Genomic DNA, 7,184 nt, shown 5'->3' with positions numbered 1-7,184 from the left:
AACTTACTTAAATGTACCATGAAGTCAAGAAACATTATATTCTTTCCAACAAAGTGCAGTTGAGAAACAATCAACTATATTTCCTGCACCAATTCTTTTTGGGTGATGCCACACGGGTTCAAATACGCATTTAAAAAAGTTTAACACATATAATTAATATTTAAAGGACACAACAATCATCCAAGTTACATTAAGAAGCAAGAAAACATTAACATATTACTGCAAAATTGACAAAACGTTACGTTACTTCGATAGAGGAAAACATAAATGGCAAGAAAAAAAGGGGGTTTCAGAATATTCTTATGAAGAAATTACTGCAATGACGACGACAGTTCACGAGGTGATGGGGCTGGATTTTACGAGAATTTCTTCTACAACTTGCCTTTCTGGAGTTTGCTGCGAAACAGGCCGAGCTTCATGTTCCCACCCTGGAAGAAAACTCGGGAGGAGTATATTGGATGGCACAGTTGTCACATCTACAAAACTACAGGGTTACGTAACAAAGCATCAACTAAAACACAAACATTAAAGTTGTTTAATCGTAACCCAACATACAAAAAAAGGGGTTTCGTCCAGAAGGCAAGCTTAAACTACTGGCATGTGCCCTTACAACAAGAAAATAACATATACATTCTCCACAGGAAGAAGTTTGACAACACTGCAATCAGACGTCATTTAATTTTATAGAGATGGATAAAATTTATGAAAAAGGTGTTTTACTACTTTAAATATTAATGTACTAATTTATACAAACTCATTGCTATAGTTAATATAATAAAAACTTCTTCTGTGGAGCAAAACAATCACATCAACGTAATTTTTCATAGAAACTGGGAAATACATCAAAAATAAGTATTCAAGAAAACTAGGAAATTTTATTCAAGGGAATAAATGGCAATTTTTTGACATTCTCCCCAAGAAAGAATCATAATTAGAAGTAATCACAACTGCACCCAGGAGCGAATTCAATTGAATAACGCTATGCAGCTGTGACCATCTTAACACATCAAAAATTTAAATCAAATATACATTTTAGAGTACATCCATAGAAATTAAATCCTTTCTCTCTTGATCACAGCGGATTGCTGCTGCACGCCGAGTCTAGTACCACTCAGAGGCACACTATCTGGCTCCTGAGTTACGACACTATCAAATTCCCTCTCGGGTAATTCCAGAAGTACGAGCTTTGTGATTGATCTCATGTATAGTTTATTATTCACTCTCACTTCTACAGACCTAATCACACCATCAGACGATGGAAACAGCTGGGTAACCTTACCCAATGAGAGGAGGGATCTATAGCCTTTCCCAGATGATCTTCTAAGTCTACCATCACTATGTCCCCAACTTTCACATTTGCAGAGAGATAATCACTAGAATTAAAATGTCTTTCTCTCAAGGACACTAAATAGTCTCTTTTCCAAGAGTTCTCAAATTTTCTAAGCACTGATGATAATCTAAAATATTGTTCTCTAAGATCACTTGAACTCATGAAATCTGGGTCATCAGTTGCTGAATTGTTAAGAGGAGGGGAAATACAAATATTTCGCCCATAAAGTAACATGGAGGGAGTCAAAGCCTCACAATCTCGATCAGAGGAGAGATAAGTCAGTGGTCGAGAATTTATCACAGCTTGAAACTCAACAAGTAGAGTTCTCAACTCTTCAAAGGATACACGTTTGTGATATAAGGCTTTGGACAAACATCCCTTTAGAACACCAATAAGGCGTTCATAAAAGCCTCCAGACCAGGGGCTCGCGGTGTAATGAACTTCCAATTAACACAATTTCCTTCAAGGTATGACTTTACCTCTGGTTCATCCATAATTTCCTTCAGGAAATTATTAAATCAACAAAATTCCTACCATTGTCAGATATAATCAGACTCGGCAGAGAATGATATGCTACAAAGCGTCGAAAAGCCAGTAGGAAATCGGAAGCAGTCATGGAATGAGTCAATTCAAAATGAACTGCCCTGCTCGTAGTACAGGTAAATAGACATATAAAGACCTTCTCCTCCAAGCCAGTCTCATGATCAAAAACATTAATAGCACCAGTATAATCAACTCCTACTGATTGGAAAGATCTATCATATCTCACTCTTTCTGTGGGTAATGGTGGAGGAGGAGGCAAACACAACCGTTTCTTGGTTAACTTCTGACACAAAACACACTTTGACAGAATTGATTTGATAACTTGTCGTGCTTTCGGTACCCAAAAAGTTTCTCTCAACAATACCAGTACAGAATTGACACCACAATGGTGATGATGTCTATGCAAATGTTCAACTATCAACACTGTTAAATAACTTCTGGAAGGCAATAACATTGGGCACTGAGTATCATAAGACATGGAAGCGTTTTTCATGCGACCCTGAGACCTAATTAGATTTTCCTCATCAACAAATAAGTTCAACTGATTACAGAAATTCTTAATATCCATGGACACTCCATGTGAATTCTTATCACAGAGGTACATTCTGGTAGTAGAAAAATGTTGCTTCTGTTCAAGGAGGACAAGTGCTTTCATTTCGTTAACAACAAACTTAGAACCTTTACTGCATTTATTAAGAAAAAGCAATATTGACCTCATGATACGTTTAAGCTTACTTAAATTACTGTAACGTGGGATGTCAATTAATGGTGTTGGAGGGTTAACAAACTTAGGTTCTGAAAGAATTTCATTAACATGCACAGTTTCTGTAGCTAAAGATTGGGGATAATCACCAGTTAAAAGCCATTTAGGGCCATTCCACCATAAGGAATTTTGCGCTAAATCTTTACTAGTACTACCTCTGGATAGAATATCAGCTGGATTATCCTTAGAGGGGTATACCGTAGAGGAAACTTGAATTCATTAATTTCAGTGACTCTGTTTCGTACATAGGGAATTTTACTATTATTGTTCTTCACCCAACAAATAGAAACCATGGAGTCACTCCAGAGAGTGCAAGAACTCAATCTCAAATCATCATTCTGCATTAATCTTCCAGCAAGTTTCGCACCCAAGGACAAGGCTGTCAATTCCAAACGCGGAATAGTCTGTTTAGGGTTTGGTGCAACTTTACACTTACTGACCAGTAAACTGCTTACACTTCTCCTGAAATCAATCACATAGGCAGCAGCTCCATATGCCTTGTTAGAGGCATCACAAAATACATGTAAGTGGGAACATTCAGGATGTACAACAAACCTAGGAAACTTTAAACTTTCTACATTTCTAATACATTTGCAAATTTCATCAAACCTTGAACATAATGATTCTGGCAAAGGGTCATCCCACCCGTAGTTACTCCACAAACATTTAAGAAAATATTTACCTCTCACCTGTATTGGTGACAATAATCCTAGAGGATCAAACATTCGAGCTATTACTGATAAGACCTTTCGCTTGGTTAAAGGTCCTTTATACTCACAATTTACTTCCTTCAGTGACATCTCATCTTGTGTTAGATACCACTCTAAACCCAAAACGTTCACTCTTTCTTTGATAACATCTATGGTTCTGTTAAACTCTGAATCATTACTGACCCATTCTTGTAGAGGCATATTAGCATCTTCAAGAATCTCATTTATTACTGGATACTCATCCATCAAGACTGACACATCCTTGTAAGTTTTACTAAAATTATCTACATAGAAATTCTTCATCAGAGATGATGCAAGGGGATTATCATGTAAAGATAAATGATGCAAAAGGGTTTGCTGCAAGAGAAAGGGGAGCATGTAGCTCCAAAACAAACTACACAAAACCGGTAAGTTACAGTAGACTTCAAATCGGAGGATCAGTTATCCATAGAAATCTGCAATAATCACGACAGTCAGGTGAAATGCCTATCCTTAAAAGGCTTTACTGATATCTGAAATCACAGCTACTGGGTTTGTACGGAAACTCAACAGGGCATCAAAAAGTTTAGTAGTTAATGAGGGACCAGTTAATAAACAATCATTTAAGGAAAGTTCTCCTTTAGCCTTGGAAGAAGCATTAAAAACTATTCGAATGGGAGTTGTTTCTGAATCCTTCAATACAGCATGGTGGGGTAAATAATGCCCTATAATAGGGGAGTCTGAGGGAATTAATTCTATAAACCCAGACTGAACGTAATCTTTGATAATCTTATCATAATGAGCATACAAGGAGGGTCAGATTCGAATCTATGTAGCGAGGAATTTAATTGACCAATGGCTATTCTATAGTTAACAGGCGGTCTACTTTCATCTTTAAATGGCAAGGACACTTCATACTTATTGTCAACCCTTTTACTTTATCCTTAAAACACTTAACTGATTCTCTTTCTTCAGGACTAATTTCAGATTGACGAATACCAACACTTTCTAAATCCCATAATTTTCTAACTTCACAACAAGAATTGATAGGGATTTCCTCTACTTCTATTCTTGAACAACATACATTTGATGTAGTAATCTCATTAGATTCTACATCGTCATAAGACCAACTAGGAAGAGGTCCAAAAATTAGTGCACCACCAGAACTATTCAATATCTGTATTCCAGAGCAAATTTGACTGTTGTGAATGAATTTTCCATAGTAATCAGCTCCAATGACCAATTCTATACCATTCACTTCATCTGAATTTAAATCATTATCTGCTAATTTTATGCCTTTACTCGTCAAGAACGCAGCTGACTTACTTAAACCTGGAGAATAAATTCTGGAATTAACTCTATCGAATGCAATGGCATTAATGACAGTACGAATCTTACCTAGTCTCACCACAACTCTTACTATATTACAATTGACTTCCATGGCATCACTGCCAAATGGTTTTACCTTTAAGGCTACTGTTGCTATGGACGGTAGACTAAACTTATGAACTAATTCCGTTGCAATAAACGTTCTTTGTGCACCAGAATCAAAGAGTGCTCTCCCAAAGGAACGATGTCCATTCCTGACACAATTACATTAGCAGTAGGAAGAGCAGTCGAAACAGAACTCTTATTAGTCTGAGAATGATCAATACCCAAAGAAGCAGTCATAACTACTGGGGAATCACCTTTACTTACAGCACCTTTAGAATCATTATGAGATTTCCCAGAATTAACATTTGACTTACTAACATTAGTACTATTTACACTCAACTTTGGTGGAGCAGGATTAACAGGGTTTTCTGTTTTCTTACAAATCATCGGGTAATGAGGCCCATCACATATATTACATTTCGGTTTGTTTCTACATTCAGAGAATAAATGACCTCCTTTGAGGCAAGCAAAGCACAATCTTAAATATTTAACTCTGTCCTTCTACTATCAATGGTTTTGAAAGTCTTACAATCGCGAGAGGCATGGTTCGATGAGCAAAACACACAATTATGGTAAGAACTACTATTACTAGGCTTACTGTTACTTTGTTGTGCTCTCTGCACGTTTTGCACATTTGAGGGAATCACTTTAGAATAGTTACCCTGATCACGTTTTCTCTTATTAGAATTCTCACCTTCGTAACAAAATTCCATTAATTCACAAACATATTTCAAACCTGAGGAAATTTGCTTTAAATCAAGAGACATACTATTATGTTTATTAGCTATAGCCTTACGTGTTTCAGGTGATAATTTCTCGCATATTATACTAGAGAAAATGGGGTTCATGGCCTCTACATCTAAATTCAATGTGTTCATTTGTAAGATAATCTTCTCATATTCCAATTTGAACGTGTTCAAATCCTCTATTGTATGACTGGGAGGGACTAAATGCGTTAATTTGGACATAAGTCTACGTTTCAATTTGTCCTTATTATCATACTTCTCCTTAAGGGTCTGAATAGCTACTGAATAATTGGCATTAGTGACAGGCAAACCTTCTATGGCTTTAAAGGCGTTATCCTTTAAACTAGCTCTGAGGTAGAAAACTTAATCACATTGGAAATATCCATACGATCGTGAACTAAACTGTTAAATATATCCCAAAATGCAAGCCATTGTTCTTCCCCACCGCTAAATTCAGGTATCTTAATTGCTGGGAGTTTAGGGGGAGGGAGAGGGTTAATGGGAGCCGAAGGAGGAGGCAAAGCGGGCTGTTGATTTATATCTCCCGTGTCAATCTCGCTCATAGTTTTCTGTGCAGTAGCAATAGCTTTCCTTACACATCTAGTTATTGCTCTATAACTTCTACATAAACTATCATATTCACTATCCTGTGAAATAATCGTCACATTCTGTGACCAACTATCTTCAAAACGTCGTAGACCCTCAATAAGACAACGTTCATACATTACAAGGGTCGATTTTGGTGTATCAGTATCACCAATGCAGTTATCTGTCTCATCAAGCAAATCTTGTAAGGAAATAATTTCCCTTTCAATAACTACCTAATCTTGGAATCCATTTTCTTGTTAATGGATCAATAAGAAACTTGCTCAAATATCAAAATGTATGGCAAATTATCTAAACCTGATTGAAAATATAACTAATCTTATTCATAGGTCGAATAACATTCACTGAATGATAGATAATTTGACCACGTGCTCTTCATCACTTCACAAAATACATCTGGTCACGAAAACCTAAGTTCAAAATAGCTACGAAATTCAACAAGAATTTCTTCACAGAGTAATCACTAAATACGAACAATAATGTTCCATAAACAATAGATTACTTGGCAAAACACTTCAAGTAATCATCACTTCACAAAATAAATCTGGTCTAAGTTCAAAAATGGCTACGAAATTCAACAAGAATTTCTTTACAAAAACTAAATGAACAATAAGTTCATAAACAATGGCTGGCAAAACACTCCAAGTAATCAATTCACAAAATAAATCTGGTCACGAATTTCTTTCAACAGAATTTCTTCACAGAGTGATCACTAAATACGAACAATAATGTTCCATAAACAATAGATTACTTGGCAAAACACTCCAAGTAATTCAATACCTTACCCTGCTCACCAAATAACTTTGGACACGTGCCAGCTACACTAAAATGACTTTATAGCCATCCATCACCAACGTGAACTTTATCGTAAATTATCTTTAACATCCAAAAAATCCTTTGTGAATCGTTATGGCATCCGGTTCGTTCGAAGGACCAAAGCAAAGTACTACTATAACTAGCAAAGAATGTGGTGAAACTTTAAAGTTTTAGGCCCACATTCGGTACGATTTCATTCAACCTTAAGCCCTCCTGCCCTAGCTTTGAATGAGACCAAGTTACAGTGCTGAGGAGTT

The sequence above is a fragment of the Macrobrachium rosenbergii genome, chromosome 4 (genome assembly GCF_040412425.1).
Source record: "Macrobrachium rosenbergii isolate ZJJX-2024 chromosome 4, ASM4041242v1, whole genome shotgun sequence".
NCBI classification, from domain to species: domain Eukaryota; kingdom Metazoa; phylum Arthropoda; class Malacostraca; order Decapoda; family Palaemonidae; genus Macrobrachium; species Macrobrachium rosenbergii.
This window is presented reverse-complemented; position numbering follows the sequence as displayed.